At 49.7% G+C, this 18,820-nt stretch overlaps 1 protein-coding gene across 3 annotated transcripts in view; it reads right to left on the bottom strand.

The window, feature by feature from the left end:
* The window catches only part of PIK3C2B (phosphatidylinositol-4-phosphate 3-kinase catalytic subunit type 2 beta), a 66,185-nt gene extending 54,141 nt beyond the window's left edge, over window positions 1–12,044 (bottom strand). For 2 of the 3 annotated variants that reach the window (XM_035010242.1, XM_035010243.1), the window contains exon 1: window positions 11,522–12,043. The gene's annotated coding sequence lies outside the window, so the exon portion shown is untranslated. Of the gene's footprint in view, window positions 1–11,521 lie in introns of all 3 variants that reach the window. The other variant, XM_035010244.1, reaches the window with a different exon arrangement.
* Window positions 12,045–18,820: the final 6,776 nt, after the last annotated feature.

The following is an 18,820-nucleotide window of genomic DNA, read 5'->3' as shown; positions in this document are numbered from 1 at the left end:
TGGTGCTGACACTCAGGAACAATCCTGACCCCAGCCCTGGGCTGTCCCCCAACAAGTACACACCTGGCCCAGATGCGCCAGAACCCCAGGATGAGGATGAGAAGGACCCGGAAAACTGGTCCCCAGAATGATCCTCCACACAGAATGCAGAAAGTTGGGCCGGCAGCCCCCATGCAGTGGTGCTGTCCATGGGAAGGTTGGGGGCGACTGCCTGTAAGCCTGAGTGAGAGCCGGGGGCAGGGACAGGCTGTGTGGGCTGCCGGCAGCTGAGAGCCACCTGCTTGGCTGGGAGGAGGGCAAAAGGAGTCAAGCAGAAAAAGGCTGAGCTAGTCTTCCATGGGAACCTGAGCTGAAGCCCAGACCCCACACACACGCCCAGGGCCAGCTCCCTGCTCCCTCCGGGTAGGAAGGCTCTGCACACTCCACGAGCCTTGCCCACTGTCTGTCTGCCAACATAGTCCCTAAACCAGCAATCTAGACACGTGATCTGATAATAAAGATGTCTTCAGTTAGTGCTAACTCCCCTGATCAAGAAAATTTCTGATAAACTAGTCATTCTCAGGGTCCTGAAGCCATGGTATGGCTTCTCAGGGTCCTGAAGCCAGGTGGCTCTCAGCTGCCGGCAGCCCACCGCCCACACAGCCTGTCCCTGCCCCCGGCTCTCACTCAGGCTTACAGGCAGTCGCCCCCAACCTTCCCATGGACAGCACCACTGCATGGGGGCTGCCGGCCCAACTTTCTGCACATACATCCACACCTTCCCCCATGCACCCCACACCACTCACTCCCTTCCCCGTGCACCCTCCACATCCCCTGAGACCTAGCTCTTCCACAACCACCCTCCCCACACTACACACACCCCTACATGCACCCCACACTCTCCATGCCCCGCATACCTCCTACAACCCCCCACACCCTGCACAATTACCCACATCTGCCCCTGCATACCCCCATACCTTCCCCCCGCCACACACACACACATCCCCTCCACCTTGCTCCCACCCTCATCAGCTCCCTGAGGAGAGGGGAGGGGAGGAGAGGAAGCCGGCTTAGACACCATGAAGTCACAATCTTAGTGTCACTGGCAAAGAAGTCTGAGAAAAATAGACAGAAGGTTGAACCCGGAAGAAAAAGGGAAACAGGAACTTTCGGCTCCTGGGCCTTCCCCGTCCACATTCCAATACACTGGAGGCAGGCCCGCAGGGCACCAGGGAGCCAGAATGCCAGGGAAGGGACACCAGGCAGATGAGCCCAGGAGGGCCTCGGCCCAAAGACCACCTAACTTCTGGCAGGCCTCAGAGGTGGTCGGTTATTTCTTAAGACAGGGCACACTAGAGAGGCCCTGGGGTCCCTGCAGACCAGGGTGGGAAAGGAAAGGAAAGCGGTGCCCCTCTCAAGCAGCCCCCATCTTACAGCCCAGAAAAAAACCCCACACATACAAAGACAACACCCTGAACATCTGATACTAATTTACACAGGGGTGTTAGAGGCCACGGTGTTAGTCTCGCCCACGGACATTGAACATTTGCATTTAAAAAGCAGAGTCTGAGGAGAGGAGTGCCCAACCCAACCCATTTTGGAAGTGGTAAGGGAAATTTCTAGTGGCCTGGGAGGAATGATCCATTAAAAGGTAGGCGGGGTGGATCTCTGGTGCTGGCCGTGCCTCCTCAAGGCTTCTCTGGTCTCAGCGCCTGAGGCCTAGACGTCTCTTGCCCCTGTCCAGAACACGTGTCCCCCTCAGTGCGGCCCAGCAGGCAGCTTGTCTCTTAAGTCACTGCCCCCTCCAATCCCAGGCCTTGGCTACTGTCAGCCAAGATTGACCCAAGCGGCCACCAGCCTTCCCCCATAGCCATGAAGTTCCCCTCCACTTTTCCTGGTAACAGGCAGGATATCCTGCTCAGGGTCAGCTAAGGACACTGAACCTAGAAAGAGATCAAGGATTCCATTTTACCCAGGTCAAAGAAGAAACCACACTCGGAATGCAGGACCCTGAGAGGGAACTAAGATTGAGACTTTCCCCAAGATGGACTCTCAGTGTTCAGAATCCCCAAACCACAGGGAAAGGGAAACATAGATGGGGGTCTGGGGAGGAGGCAGCAGGCAGTGTCCCGTGGTACCAGATCCCAGCCAGGACTCCCCATATCAGTCTGGTCACCCCTGTCCCAGTAGTGGGTCCAGTGCCCTCAGTCGGACCCATCTGCACTGACAGCCTCATAAAGACTCCCCATGCCCTGTTCCCCACCCAGCTGACTCTCAGGGCCTCAAAAGTCCTGGGTGCAGCTGGAGGCTCCTTCCTCCTCCCTGCTTTCTGTCTCTCCTCTTCTAACTCTGACTCAAGAGCCTCAGAAGCCTTCCCTGGTCAATCCTTCCAATTTCTCTTTACTTCTACTCCTTGTGTCTCCTTAACACTCTGATGCGGTATGTGACACAACAGATTAAAATGGTGACCCTGGTGTCTGGGGCACAAGAACAGCACATTTGCCTTAGATGGCCTTTAAACAACAACTTTCATCTGTGCAGAGGGGTCAAGAAGACTTATTTTCTAAGCAGGTAGTGACCTAGGGGGTGGGGGAGTAGGGCAAGGAGTCATGGCCATTCCTTTTGGTGTGCTCTGGACATGCTCTGATGCTTTCTCCTATCTCTTATGCCCCACGCCGCCCAGGAAGGTCCCAAGGGAGACAGAGGTGTCCATAACATAGAGCCCTAGTCTACACCGGCAGAGGGGTAGACCAGCTACCCACCTGGCACAGGCTAGCACACCCCCATCCCACCAGTCCCATCTTCATGGGGCCTTGCCCACGTGACCCTCCCTCAGGGTCCACCAGGGTAGCAACCGTCAGAGGCCATTCTCAGTAGGGATTAGCTGACATCACTTTGCAGCTGGGTAAGTGTAGCCAGGGAGTGACCGTGTGTGCGGGCCTAGCAGGGCTGACGTTCCACAGACACCTTGCAGAAATACCACTCCGAGGTATGTAAACACCATTACAGAGTCTGTCAAGTTCGTTCCCCCAGGGACAAGTCTGCCGTCATGACTGGAATGGAGGTGTCATACCTTGGGTGAAAGGGAGAGAGGAGAAGGGGGCAGGGCTGGGGAGAGGCTAAGTGAATATGAGCAGCACAGAAACAGAAGGAAAGGAGACCTGTTTTTCCCCTCCGCAATTTTGTGCCAGGTATTGTCTTCTTTAATCCTCACAACAATCCTCCCACGTGGATATTAATATCCTTATTTAATGGATGAGGGAAGTAGAAAACAGGAAGGGGACTGCGTAATTTACCCAAGGTTACACAACTAGTAGACGGTAGAATCAAGAATTCAGTCGAAACTTGTTTGAGGCCAAAATTCATAGTGTTTTTCCCATCCCATAGAATGGGACCCAGGCACATCCCAGTTTACCGAAGTGCAAGCTGACATTGGTGATTATCCCAATACACTTCCACATTCTCCCCCCACACCCCAAAACATTTCTTCATCTCCCAAGCCACTCAAAAGCAAGCAAATAATAAACAAGGAAAAAACAAAAGACGACCCACCGTTTTGCAGATAAGAGGACCAAATGACCAATTGTCTAAATGGGTGAAGAGGAGTGGGAGATACAGGCTTTCCGTTATGGAAGGAGTAAGTCATGGGAGTAAAGGGCACAGGGAATCTGGTCAATGCTTTCGTACTAGCGTGGTAGACAACAGATCATAGCTACACTTGTGGTGAGCACAGCATAACACAGAGAGAAGGTGAATCCCTATGTTTTACACCTGAAACAAATGTCACATCGTGTGTCACCTATACTCAAATGAAAACATAAAAAAGAGAGAGAACCAATGACCAGAGGGGAAAAATGACTTGTCTGGAGTCACACAGCTAGTCAGTGGCAGAAGTGGGACTAGAAACTAGAGGCCCGTCCCAGGCTCCCACTCCAGTGCTCTTTCCAGACTGAGCCACAACCAGTCTACCTCCAGGGAAGGAAATCCCCCAGCCTCCCCGTTCCAATCTCTCTCCAATTGGTCCATTCCTTTCCAAGCCTTGGATTGCTTTCCTTAAGTGAAATAACCTATTGAAAGCACATAATAGGCACCAAAAATTATTATTCTTTCTCTTACCTGAACAAGTGAAACAGCCTTCTAACAAGGTCTATCTCCTCGCTGACCTCTAAAGCATCCACGCTCCACTGTCAAGATAACCTTGCACAATGGTTGTGTTCGTGTCATCCTTCTAAGGAAAAGGTTTCTGTCTCTCCCCTTCCTTATCAGACCTTCAAGACTCCCCACCCTAAGTCCCAGCCCAGTTCCCTGCATGCCCCCCAAATGCGGATGGTTATTAACCATTTCCCAGGGCCACGAGTTTTCCCACAAATCTTCAGTCATGCTAGTGCTTTCTGGAATATTCTCTGCCTCGCCCTCTACAAGTGCCTGCTCTTCTATTTGAGGCTTGTCTCATCTCCTATGACTGAAAGTGACTTTTGCTCTCTTTTTGAACATCTCTGAACACATACAGCATTTGTATTGTTTTGCATTATACCTACTAGTGATTAGAATAAACATAATTTTTATCCACGTGGGTGATTTATAGTTACAAAGCATTTTCAGAGACATAAGTCCATTAATCTAAGAATAAAAATTACCTCTTATTTATCTTTGTCTTCCCCACGATGCTCAACACAATGTTTTACACCAGGGACAGAGCTGTTAAGTACTGTGTTTGGAGGGTGGTCAGACCAACCCAGAGCAGAACATTTAACACCCCCTTGCTGTAGGATTAGAGATTCTGAATGTGGAAGGCAAAACTGTAGTTTATTTTTCCAGGTTGATACCCCATAGCATTTACTACTCTCAGAGTTTAGAGGTCCCCAAGATATTAAGCACCCTGGTCCTAGCTTCTATACTTCTCTGAAATGCTGCCTCAGATTATAGCAGGTCTTGGAGTGAGGCAACTGCCTCATAGTAAGCTTATAGGATAACCCTGCTCCATAAAGCAGTTCATCCATTCACCTGCAGTTTCTGGAGTACAATGTGGTTACCTCAAGGTCATGGACCATACTGAATTTAATTTTGTATCCCTATAACACAATTATAACAACCACCATTTACTAGCCCTTACGAAGTATCAGGCAGTGTTCTGGGTAGTTTATTAACGAACTCACTTCATTTTTACCACAGCCTTTTTTTCCCTGGTACTATCATGTTTCCTGTCTTACAAATGAGGGAAAAGAAGCACAGAGAAATTAAGTAACTTTCTCAAGATCAAACAAGTAGTACGTGCGAGAGCCAGGCTTTGAACCCACGGAATCTGGCCCCAAAGCCATACTCTTACCTATATACTGAATTTATACTGCCCTTCGGTTGATGAATCAATGAATATAAGAATGAGGGAACAGAGGCACTGAAGATGTTTTCGTTGAAGAATTGACCAACCATTAATTAACCCACCTTTTGCCTCTACCCTATGTTACCTGTAGGACTATCCCAAGAGTCTTTCTCAAACTTTCCCTAAGTTCAGCCAGAGTTTGTCTATGAGGAATTCCCTGACCTACCAGTATAGAATCCCTGTCAGCAAAATAAAGAAGCGTGATTTAATTTATTCTTAGTGAACTAAGGTCTCCCAGAACATAAACTCCAAAAGGACAGGGACTGTGTCTTCTTCACTCCTGTGCACTAAGGAGAGCGTCAGGTACATCATGAAAAAAACAATAAAATACAAACTCCTTCAATGGCTCTGGCCAGATTAAAGTACTTTCACTTCACCTGCTTTTTGCCTTTCACTTCGTCCCCCAGCCCAATTTCTACTCATTGTTCTGATCTCGGCTAACACTGAATTTCTTCCAGGAAGTCTGACTACCCCAAATGCCCCACTTATGAGTTTCCAAAGCATCCCACACTCCCCCACCCACACACCCACCCCACAGTCTATTTACTTGTCTGTATTCCCCACTCAACTGTAAGTTCTGGAAGGCTCTCTGTCCTCATCACTGAAAGCACTAGAAGTCATTAGTAAGCCCTCAAAAACATCTGTTGAATGAATGAATGAGTTCTTTTTAAACATTATCTGAGAGACTTATCTCCCTTTGTGACCATAGCTTCTTCCACAAAAGACTTTGAGAACAACCCCTTCTGTTGTCAACTGACTCTTGGGGAAACCCCATCTCACTCAGAACTTGGGCCTCATCGACACTTTTCTCTCAGAGGTTCCTTACAGGGGAACACCAAAGATAGAAACACAGATGCTGGAAGTACCCGGACCTGGACGCAAACTTCAGTTCTTCTCTAATTATCTTTGGCATGTTTCTTAATCTTCGTTCGAATCAAACCTAATCGAAATCTCAGCTCTCCCACTGATAAAGGGGGAAGACACATTTCCTTTCTTTCTTTTTCTTCCTTTCTTTCTTTCTTTCGAGTAAAGCGATAGAAGTTTATTAAGTGAAGATACAGAAAAAGCTCTCAAGAGTGAGAGGGGTCCTAACAGGGTTGCCTGGGGGAAGACACATTTTCATCATCATGGTTTCCTCCAAGGTTAGGGGAAGGGGAAAGTAAAGATAAGGTCTGAAAAGTTACAGGTGGACAATACCTGAAACTAATATAATACTGTATGTTAACTAACTGGAATTAAAACAAAAACTTAGGGGGAGAAAAAAGAACAAAAGCTAAAAAAAAAAAAAAAAGAAGAAGAAGAAGAAAAGAAAAAGAAAGAAAAGCTACCAGTGGACAGGCAATGCTACTGGCTATTCTTCATCACACGCTCTTGCCTTTCATGGTCCTTGAACTTCCACTCAAGTGGCTCCCTTTCGCCTTGTGTGCCAGAACCATCTACAGTGTCATCAAAATTGCCCTTCAGAGAATTTGCCAACCCTTTGGAACCACTCTATCTTTCAAAGTCTCTTGTCAGGGAATTATATCTATCCTTTCTCTTAATTAAAAAAAAAAAAAGCCTTCTTGAAGTCTACAGTGGAAACATGAAATCCTGGCCATAATATTCTGGGGGGAAAATAATATGTCTTTTCCCAGCTTCCCATTAATACCCAATTTGCAAACAATCTCTCCTTTTTGGGTCAGAGTTAAACACACTCTAATGGTGCTCCTTATCAGTTTAACTTCCTTTATTTACCCTTAGGAAGACGTAACAGCATGGGGAATCAGGAACATGGCAGACGCTCTGCTTCCAGCAAAGACAGGCTCTCAAGAGATGTCTCAATGGTGGAAGAGCCCCATTATTACACTCACCTGTGTTCTGGGTTCGTTTGAGACCTAAGACAAGAAAGCTCGTATCTATTTCTTCTCCCTCGCAAGGGACGCTGTAGCATTTCCTCAAAACGGAATCTTCTTGGTTCTTTCCTCTTTTCCCCTCACCCTGTGCTTCTGGTTTGCTGCCAAGGGTACCAACTACACTAAGAGAGAAGAACTTGGCTGACGAGGATGCCTCCATGAAAGTTTACCCCTGGTGGGCCTGGCCAATCAGCCATGTTGAGCTCTCATTCCTGACACCCACCTCCATTTGGGGAGGATACAGGGAGAGGAGATGAAGTAGGATCTAGCCTCTAGGACAGGCCCCTCAGGAGCAGAGGCTTAGGGCACACAAAGCGGTGTAGGAAGAACTGCCAAGAAGAAAAGAAAGCACTGCCACCCAGGAGATCAATCTTGCAGTGACTACTAGGGTTGGTTGGCTGGAGAGAGAGAAAGGTGCAGGAAGAAGGGAATGGAACAGTGTTTTCAGGAAGGAATAGAGGCAGGAGTGATAAAGCGTTGATGAAAGGAAAACATTTTCTGCAGAGGCAAATGATCTCTGGCTCCTCTTGGAAATACTACAGAGCCCCTGTGGGGTGAGACTTCCTATGGGAAGTATTCCCAAAGAGGAAGGAAGGAATTGCTGGATTCCTTTAGCCACAGGTTCTGTGTTCTGCCTCAGGAATATTGAGAACCTCTTTCCTCTTCCTTCTCCTGACCTTGAGGGCCTCTGCCCTGCAGCATAAACAGTGTCTTATGTGTCCTTAAGGTCTTTAACCAACATAGGAGTTTGGAGGGAGTGAATTCCCCAACAATGAAGTCACGGGCAGGGTCTGCACACGGTTGTGAAGGGCCAAAAGATAGGTCCTGTCATTGGTCATATTGTGATCTAGGGGGCAAGGGTAAAGTTCCACCACCACTAGTAACTGTGTGACCTTGGGAGAGTCACTCCTCCTCAGGGAAATGATCTCCAAAGTCCTTTCCAGTTCTAAAGCCTTATGGGGTCATAGGATGTGCAAGAATAACAGTCTCCTAAGTTTCATTTTATAAAACAGACACAAAATGAAGCACATATAGAAATACTAAAATGAAAGATTTGCCTCAATTTTCCAGAGTACCGCAAGTCCCAAACCTCTTATTAATGTTGCCCAGAAGGGAGCAAAATTACTTGATTTGATTACCCCCACTCTTCTCCTTACACTGAGGTAGGGATATGAATGGGAAAGCAGAGAAAGGCCGGTAAGGCAGGAACCCAAGGAATTCACATACATGTGCCTTGACCCCCAAACACCTGGGAATTAAGGAGGTGCTATGCTGGGCCCCGGCCCTTGAGAACTTTTTTTTTTTAAGATTTTATTTATTTGACAGAAAGAGAGACACAGCAGGGGGAGTGGGAGAGGGACAAGCAGGCTTCCTGCTGAGCAGGGAGCCCAATGCAGGGCTCGATCCCAGGACCCTGGGATCATGACCTGAGCCGAAGGCAGATGCTTAACGACTGAGCCACCCAGGTCCCCAGAGCACTTTATTATCCAAGGACTGTCCCAGTCTGGTGACTTGTCACGGGCGTTCAAGTCAGGGAATCCAGTATGCATGAATTCTGTACTCTGCTACCCCTTTCCGTCCTCCCAAGACCTGTTATCACCCTCACAGTGGCATCGAGGTTATGAGCACAGGGTCTGGAATGAAACAGCCTGCATCAAATCCCTCCTCTGTCATTTACTAGCTGATTGACATCAGTAAATGTTAGCTATTATATTATCTGCCAGCTCAGCACTACCCTGTCTATGGACAGTAGCCCGCCTTTGGGGGGTGTTTCCCCACTTCCCTACAGATATCATTAAGCAGCGTCTCCTTCTCTCCTAGCTCCCATCCTGCCAACCCTTTTTAAAGAGAAGTAATTCCCCCCCCCAAAAAAAGAAAAGTAACCCAAGAAATAGCTACCTTGGTATCTGCACATCACGCTTCCCTTGCCCTATGTTCCAGAACATTCTCTATTCTGTCCCTTTCTCCCACCCCTTTCCCAACCCCCACCAGCTCTCCCTCCCTTGTTACAAGGCTACACACATTGGTATAGTACTCTGCAGTTTCCAGAGTGCTTTTGCACACATGATTTTATTCAGTTTATGGTAAGCAGTGTATTTCATCTTTAAAGCAATCTTGTGAGCCAAGGGTATTTCCCCCCATTTTACAGATAAGCAAACTAAGTCTTAGGTTCATAAGTTGTCCATGCTCACACAGCTAGGAAGTAAGTCATACCGGGACTCAAAGCCAAGCCTCCTGACCCCAAACCCACCCACTATTTTCTCTACTACTCCACATTATCATGTCCAAGTTCACATCCTGGGAGCGCGAGGAGCCTGAAGTTTATGGCCAGCCACAAACTCCTCCAAGGGAACACAGTTCTCTCATTTTCCTCCCTGCTGGCTGTGGCATGGCTGTCCAGGCTGAAGTACCATACACAAGGTACCTGCAAAGCACCGGGCCAGGTACCGTGAGGAAACCAGAAAGGGGACCAAAGGCCCACAAGGCTGTGGGGTGTCTGCTAGAGGGCCACTATGTCATGGCAAAGACCAAAACATTCCAGGTCACTGGGCAATCCCAAAGGAGCACCCCAGAGAAAATCCTGAGGCCCCAGATCCACTGAGCCTTCCTCAACCCAGCATACCCATGGGCCTCCCTCACTGATGCTTCCAGGGAGAGGAAAGTGCACAAACTCCCTTCTGGCCAGGGCTGAGAGCTTGATCAAATTCAGACACACACACCCATGCACACTCAGCAGTAAATTCAGAGCCATGGAAATCAAACCTTGAGCTCACCCAAAGGCCAAAGGAGAAGCAGTCCAGGGCTCTGGCTCACAGCCCCATCTCCTCAAATGCCAGATGCCAGGCAGAGCTATATAATGTGCCTCTACTTCATTTTTCCATGGACACAACCCCAGACGGGACTGCCAGGCTCTAGAGATGCAGTTCTGAAGCCTCATAACCTCTCTGCTGTAGGATGCACAGCTGGACTTGGGGAAGGAGGAATATTTGGGGATCAGGTTTGCCACCCCCTGGAACGTTTCTCTCCCAATATCTTTCCAAGGCCTAGTGCTGGGGTGGAGTAAGTTTTCATTCAGCAACTGATACAGGGTTGGAATTCAGTGCAAATTGCTTACATCTGCTTGGCCACATCCCAGACAGGTAGTTTAGAGAGAGAAGGAGGAGCAGCGTTGGCTCACTTCTGGAAGCCCGGGTAGCTGTGTGCTCAGGAATCTGGTGCCATGCTGGGACCAGCCAGCCCAGGGTACAAAATTCCCCAACGGAATTGGGGGGGCGGGGCAGGGGAGAACATCAGGGCAGCAGGAGACAATAGAGATTCCATCCCAGGCGTGGCTGGTGGGACTGGGACAGGGAAGCCACAAAGACCCCGCAAGGGGGTGGGGACGAAGGGCCTCGAGGCGCAGGAGCAATGGCAGGTTCTTCACACACACACACACACACACACACACACACACACACACACCACACGACCCCCCCTTAGGCAACCAGGGTGTGTGCACTAACCTCATACAATTGGTAATCTCTTCTCACAACACAGGAGCTTGCCAAACCCCTTGGCTCCCCACCCTACCCCACCCCAGCTTGGCAGCGTCCCCTGGGCTTCCTGCTGCTGCGATTGCTCCCCAACATCAAAGCCGCCGCTGTCGGGAGCTGAGAACGAGAGACGAGTACCAGCCAGGAGAGCAGCGACTCCCCGGAGGGCCCGGAAACTCAGGCCTGAGGGTCCCTCTCTCCCGGCTCCAGCTTCTCCTGGTGCTGCAGTACCCTTATAAGGCAGAAGCCAAGTCTGCCCTCCGTCTGGCTAAAAAATGTATATATTCCCCAGGCTAGATGCTGACTTTTCACCCACTGCAAGAGAAAGCGCCACCCCCACCACCCCCACTCCGGGGCAGGTTTTGCTTTTTATTTCTTATCTTAAACAAACAACCCCCCCAAACCATCGGTTGGCTCAGATCGTCTTGCAGCTGGGAGCCAGGAAGTGTGTTGAGAGGGAAAGGAGTGGGAAGGGGGTGCCCGGGGGCCCGAGACGCCCCGAAACTGCTGGTGCGGGGTGGCGACGGGAGTCGGCAACCTGCAGGGCGCCGCGGGCTGGAGCTCTCGCTGCCACCGCGTCCGCGGCTCGGCCGGCCTCCGGGAACCCGCGGCTCCTTCCATTGTTGCAGCTCGGCTGTTGCCATGTTGGAGGGAGAGCCCCTTGACCTCCGCTCCGTCCACTCGGCCGGCCATCCGCGGAGCGGCGGCGGGCGCTCCCGGCCCGGTGCGCGTCCTACCTGTGCTCGCTGCGGGCTTCCGTGCCAGACCCGACGTGGCGTGTGCTCGGCGACGCGGGCTGCCTGCCGGCTCCGCAGCTCCAGGCGTCCGCAGCACCCGGGCGCGCCGGCCGCGCACCGCCCGCGCCCGGGCCGCTCCCCTCTCCGCGCTGCTCGCCGCGAGCGCCGGCCCTGGGGCCCCCACCCCGGGGCGGCGGGGAAGGCAGGAGAGGGCGCGGGACAGGCTCCGGGGGCGCGGCGGAGCCCTCCGGGCCCCGAGCGTGCGCGAGCCCGCAGAGTCAGGCCACCCCGGGTGAGACAATAGCGGGAGCAGCGGGCGGGAGCGGAGAAGCCATCTCCCGGAGAGCCGGCGCACTGCACGGCGACGCGAGGCGCGGCCAGCCCCGGCCTGGACAGGCAGCCGCCCGGCCGCCCGCTCCAGCCCGCAGCGCCGAGTCGGCGGCGAGCGCGAGGGCGGGGCGGGCCCGGAACCCTGACCGCCCTCCACCTCTCCCTCCCGCCGCCCGCCGCCCGCCGCCCGCCTCCCTCCCTCTCTCCCTCCCTCCCGCCGCCGCCGCTCGCTCCCTCCCTCCCGGCGGGGCCGCGGGGGAGAGCGGCGCGCGGGCGTCCGATTGTGCTCGGGGACTGCAGACGGCGCTGCCGCTTCCCACTTGGGTGAGGTTTCTGCAGATGGTCGTTACTTTTCCCTGCGGGGACCCCTTTGCTCCGTGTCAGATGAATGCCAGGTCGCTCTGCTGAAAAGGACCCACTGAGGGAGGGTTCGAGGACTTCCCCCCTGCGTTACTAGGATTGCGACGCCTGCAAAAGCCCCTACCTTGAGGGCGGAGGTGGGGGTAGGGGGGAAGCTGGCTCGGGGCTGAGCAATCAGCCGTGTAAGTGTTTCTGTCCGCCCGAGTGCCTCGTCCGACCTGAACCCCAGAGAATAGCAATCCTGAGGGGGAGGGGTGGGAGAGGGTCCTCCAACCCAACCATGGTAGGGGAAAAACCCACTTCGTTCATTCAGTTGGTTATGTTTAAGATTTTGACTCCACGTGCTTTCTTTTGAGCAGTGGTCTCTAGAAGAATTTTCCTAAAGACTCCCGCCCACCCCCACCCCCCCCGCAAAAAAAGAACAACCAAAGAATTGGCCAGCTCCTCATTTGCATTTGCTTTGCATAGTAACTAAGATCTCTGATCTCAAAGTACAATTTCCTCAAAACTTGAATTTGTTCTCCCCCAGGGCCCTCCTTCCTTTCTGGCCGGTCTGTGAGGATCAACACCTGGTTCCCAGCCTCCCTCCCCTGCAGTTCCCCTTCAGGTATCAGGGTCTCCAGGCTCCCAGCCTCCTTCAGAAGCCTGGGACTCCCCAGCCAGGGTTCCCATGGAAACGTCTGCCAATCTACCCCTTTCCTGGTCTCAAGGAAATATTTGTTAAAATGCTACTATTTCAGTCTGTTTAAGGTTTACTAGAGTTAAAAAAAAAAAAGTCAAAGACTTTTTAATAAGATATCGGGCCTCTAAAATTTCCTTAGTAATACAAAACTGTGAGAAAAGCCAACACAATTCCTAGATTCATAAAATTATAGAATTTGAAGAGACTCCAAAGCTCAGTAAGAGGATATTTATTAGGAAGGGAATTTGACTAACCAGAAGAAGTCCTACAGGGGGACAAAGCAATATAAAGAGCGAGTTCCAGTGGTGTGAGAACAGTCACAGTTCTTGGGATTGAGAAAGATTTCTTGGGATATTGTTTTGTTCTCATATAAGATGAAATCTGAGCAAATGCGAAGGAACCCTAATTGCAGGCAACCTTGAGTGAGACCATAGGGAGGAGAGGGGAGACCCAAGCCTGTGTTTCTCCTCTCTACCCTCTGCCATGTGACCTTGGGTAGTCCACCCTCTGAGCATCAGTGATAATATCAGCTCCTAATCCTCGAGAGCCACAGGGGATAAAAACACACATTGGTTGAACATCTTATCAAAGGCTCTACAATGCACTTTGGTAGGGAGAAAAAAATTTCCTTATAAGAGAAACCAGGGCATGCCAAGAAGTTTAGATTTTGTTTCGTGGGTGACAGAGAACCCAGGGTGTAGACAAGTGGAGCTGGGAGTGATATGATCAGAAAAACCTCCTGGCATATTACACAGGAGGATTTGCAAGATGCACTCTGTGTCTTCCCATTGTCCCTGCAGACTCAGTGTTGGCCATCCAGCTTCCTAGTAGAGGGTGGCCACTGGGAGCCCTGGCAGAAGATTGGAAGGAAGGAGGTTGAATAGATCTGGATATTCGCTTCTCAGGATTTCCCTCTTTTTGGAGTCCCTGTGGGCTGGCTGCCACCCTCAACCAAAGTTCACAGCTCCCTCTGGGTGGTTCCCTCTCCCCGCCCCCCAACTTTCTCAATTCAGATATCTCAATTACCTTCTCAGGCCTGGGAGTGGAAACTTGGTTTCCTGCTGGCCCCAATGTGCTGCACACTATTCCATCCTACACTCCTCACCCGCATCCACTGCCTTATATTTCTCCTTTCCATTAATTGCCAAGTTTCTAGAAAGAAGCTCCAATATCTTCATGTGTCTCTTTTATTCCTTAAGCCACTGGAGCCTCTGGGTTTAACTGTGACTGTTCTCACACCACACACAGCTTTCCTTTACCCTGCTGACCCTTTGTAAATTGTCTCTTCAAATTGGAGTGTATCATTTGCTTCCTGCCACGTTAGGAGTACAGGCCGAGAGCTCACGGAGGCCACGGCTACATTCAGAGTGCAAGATCAGAGAATCTCAAAACCCGGCCAGGGCTGTGGCCGTGGGGATAAAAAGGAAAGGACAGATACAAGCAATGGTTAGGAAGTCAAATCAATAATATTTGATAATATATTGAATGTAGGCAGCTGGAGGAGGGATCTAGAATCACTGTCCATTTGATGCCTTAGGAATTAGTGGCAAGTCATGCCATGCACCAAGTGGGGGGACTATAGTAAGACAGGGCCCAGGTGTTGGGGGAGCAAACATGAGTTTCATTTTGACATGTTGGGTTTGAGGTAGCTGTGGAATGTTTAGGTGAGGATGTCTAGAAACTAAAGTCAGAGCAGAGGTGTGGACAAGTAAGGGCAATTTTGGACTCTTCAGATCATGGATGGTCAGTGAAGCTGTGGGCATGCGTGAGATTACCCAGGTGGGCACATACAGAGGAAGACCCCTGCCAAAGAAGTTGAGAAGAAACAACCAAGTTGGTAGGGAAAACCTGCGACCACAGAGTATCAGAAAGGAGGGTGGGAGGAAGTGTCAGGAAAGTGACCGGAACACAAGTGTGGCAGGGAGAGCCAGGAGGGCAGGCCTGGAAAGTGCCCTTTGGATTGGCAGGAGAGTCACTGGGACCAGTGGTGTGAGAACAGTCACAGTTAAACCCACAGGCTCCAGTGGCTTAAGGAATAAAAGAGACACATGAAGACATTGGAGCTTCTTTCGAGAAGCCTGGCAATTAATGGAAAGGAGAAATATAAGGCAGTGGATGGGGGTGAGGAGTGCAGGATGGAGGGGAGGATTTTTGTTATGGCTTTCCTTTTTCAAATGGGAAGAGCTTAAACATGCTCAAATGTTGAGGGGAAAGACCAAGGAGATAGAGAGATGATTAATGAAAACCATCCCGTAGGAAATGGCGGGAGGGACAGGGGTTGCCTGGGATATCTGTGAGAAAGGGCAAGGAGCGGAGCAGATACTTGTACTTGTGTAGATTGGTAAACCTAGAGGTTAGGAGTTAACTGGTTGCTACCTGATGGTCTGTAAGCAATCTCTTGAAAGAGAAGGGGTCAAGTTGGGCTTGAGGACTTAAGGAAAGTGGGTAAGGTTAAAATAGCCACCAAAAGGAATGAGAATGGTAGCTTCTTAGAGAGAGAAATGGAATTGTCAGTAGAGTCGAGGATGTGGCTGGAATCAGATATTCTGATATGTAGTGGAGGTGATACATTTTCCTCATTTTCTTCTGCAGCGCTGGGAAGCCCAGGTGTAGAATGTTGAATCAGGGCTGGGGGTGGGGTGTTGCAAAATAGGTACAGTTGGAGGATAAAGGGGAAAGAGGTTCCTGACAAAAGAGGAGGGGTCCAATGAGGGGCATGAAGCTGGAGAAAGGCTGTGAATCTTGAGGAAGGGAGTCAAGGGGTCTAGCAACCTCTAGTCTTGCTCCCTCCCCTCCAGTCTCTTCCCCAACACCCCAGCCAGAATGATCTTTCTAAAGCAGACATCTGCTTCCCTTGTTTAATTAGCATCAACTAGCACTGAAGCTCTGTAAGGGCAGGGATTCTTTAGGTTTTTTTTTCTTTAGTTTTTAGATTTCTGTATTCCCAGAGCCTGGAACATGCCTGGCACGTAACATGTGCTCAATAAAATTTGTCAGATGAATGAATGGATGACTCCATATAGCTCTTGGATGAAACTCAAACTCTTTAAGAAAGTCAACAAGGCCTCTCATAATCTGGCCCTTGCTTTTCACTCTAGCCTCAGAGGACAGAGACTTTGTCTTGTTCATCCTTGTATCCTCAAAACAGCACCCACCATATAGAGGGCATTTAATAAATGTGGGTTGAATGAATAACTCCCTCCCTCATTCCAATGCAAACTTCAGGTTGTTTCTGGAATACATACAATTTCTACCTAGGGGTCATTCTACAAGCTCTTCCTACTGCTTGGAAAGGGCCTCCTCCCCGCCACCCCAAACCCCACCTCTGTTGCCCTTCCCTTTATGTGGCTGTCTTTCTACATGGTAGGCAGAATAATGCCCCCCCCCCACCCCCAAGGAGGAAATGTCTGCTTCCCAATCCCTGGAATGTGTAAATATGTTATCTTACCTGGCAAGGGGATTGTGCAGATGGGATTTAGTTAAAGACTGTGAGATGGGGAGATTAGCCTGGATAAACTACCCAGGTGAGCCCAATCTAATCACACTGGTTCGTAAAAGCAGAAGATGTTCCCCAGCTGAAGTCAGAGGGCGATGTGGTAATGGAAGAATGGTAAGAGGGAAGCAACACTGCAGGCTTTTAAGTCGGAGGGTTGAGGTCCTGAGCCAAGGAATGTGAACAGCTTCTAGAAACTGGAAAAGGCAAGGAAACAGATTCCCGGAGCCTTCAGAAAGGACCATGGCACTGTTGACACACTGATTTCAGCCCAGTGGGACCCATGTTAGGCTTCTGATTTCAGAACCGTAAAATAATAAACTTTTAATCCACTAAATGTGTGGTAATTTGTTACAGCAGCAATAGCAGACTAATACACCCTACAATTAGCTTTCCAGGAAGCTTCCCTAGAGTGCCTCTAAATACACCTGAGAGATTAGGGTTGTAACACTAATCACAGAGTGTCGAAATTACTTGTTTGATTTTTTTCTGGATTGGGGGAAGGGACAGAAGAGGAGGGTAATTAGACTATAAGCTCCTTAAAGACAAGGCAATCTGTGTTGGGTTTACCTTTGAATTTCTAGAACTAATTTGTTGCCTGATCCAAAACTGGTGTTCAGTAAATATTGGTGAATGAGTGAATGAATGAGGACCTGGTTATTAGGGAGCAGGTGGTTGAAATGAATGAGAGGAGAGGGTGAGTAAATCTGTGCTGTGTTCTCCCAGGGCTCTGCTCTGGGCTCGGGTTTATCTGTAAAACAACTTTAAACTAAAATTGCAAAAGGCAATGTTTGTACCATTTTCATTTAAAAATCCTTCAGTAGACTTTCCTCAAAAAGATCCAAATATTTTTGAAAGGTGAATAGGTGTTGGAGATGGGGTAGGGGAGCTCTGTAAATATTTGGTGGTCAGATTGACCTCTTCAATCTCATTGAATCCCACTGGCCTTGACAACAGTGCTGCTTCTCTCCTACACCTTTTCAGTGACCCAGGACATTTGAGGGCTGCCTGGTTCAGGGACTATTTATCCCAGTGTCTGAGCTCTTGATGCTGGCCAAGGTCGTTGGGCTGCTAGTTTCCCTGTATTCTCAGAGAGGAGAGGGCTGGGAGCACCCACCAAAAACCCAGGCTGCTCTGGGCTTGGAGTTATTAGGGCCAAAACACCAGAGGAGACTTCTCCAAACGACTTCTCTGTACCATGCATCTCCCTGGTGCCTTGTAATGGTCTCAACTCCAAACACTCTATACAGTGATGCTGGACGACTGGGTCCTTGCATAGGCAGCTATACTTGGCCTTGCTTTGGGAAGCCCTGGGAAAGCCTCCCCAAATTAAACCTTTCCTTCTGGCTTAAATTAAATTCCACCATTAGAGATGTGCTTATCTGGCTCTTCAATACAATTGTACAACTCACAACTATCCATGTGCTTTCCCTGCCATGCACCACTGTGGGACTCAGAATTAGTTCTAGAAATTCAAATAAATGAGACCTCACCATGCACGTAGGTGCCTCCAAGTCCCTGTGAAAAGTTTCCACTTCAAGGTGTAACTGCTTACGCTAAGGCTTGCCAGCTTTAAGAAGAGGACTGTGTCAGGGTCCAGGTAACAAATGGTGTCACCAAGAGGGCAAGAATGTGGGAGAACAGCAAGACCTCTCTCACTCCACAACTTTTCCCAGCTCTGATACAGAGTCGATGGTGATTTTCAAAGACAGATGAATCTGGTGAATGGGGGGCGGGCGGGGTGGGGGAGGGCGGGTAAAAAGTGTCCCTTTACAAATTGGGGGAACACCTGAGGCTAATATAACACCATATTATTTAGCTATACTAAATTAAAATAAAAACTTAATTTAAAAGGGGGTAAATTAGTGGAGGAAATGATGCTTAAGAAATGTGGGGCGGGGTCCCCAACATAGAATCTGTGAGTTTAGACTGCCCTCTAGCGGGAGAATTAAGTTAGACAGTATGGGAAGTGAGAAGCTCGAAGTACTCCAGGGTTATCGCTAAATATGGTACAAGAGAGCGCTCCTGCCGGTGTGTGTAATGCAACGTAGGGCAAAGACGATTCAGTTCCTGCTACCTCAGGTGGGACATTGCAGTGTTAACAAGACAAACCTTCGATTCAACTTTCAAACTTTGCCATTGCCTATATGATATAATTTTTCTCCTTGGCCTGAAAGCTGACCAGCTTTTCTGTATCTGACACCTCCTCTCTCTACCTTCCTCCGTTCCAGCCACACTAACCTGTTCACCAACCTTCAAACCCAATATACACTCCCCACTTTTCTTTCGGGCTTACTGTTTTCCTTCCCACTGTGCCTAGTTTACTGCTGTGGAAATAGTAGGTACTCAATAAGCAAGTTGATGGGTCAATCTCATTCAGTCTGTTCAACTTTAAACAGCAGGTTTATTATCCTGAAGGAAAGGGAATACCAGG

Source organism: Mirounga leonina, unplaced genomic scaffold (assembly GCF_011800145.1).
Source record: "Mirounga leonina isolate KUSES-001 unplaced genomic scaffold, KU_Mleo_1.0 Mir_154, whole genome shotgun sequence".
Classification (NCBI taxonomy): domain Eukaryota; kingdom Metazoa; phylum Chordata; class Mammalia; order Carnivora; family Phocidae; genus Mirounga; species Mirounga leonina.
This window is presented reverse-complemented; position numbering and strand designations above follow the sequence as displayed.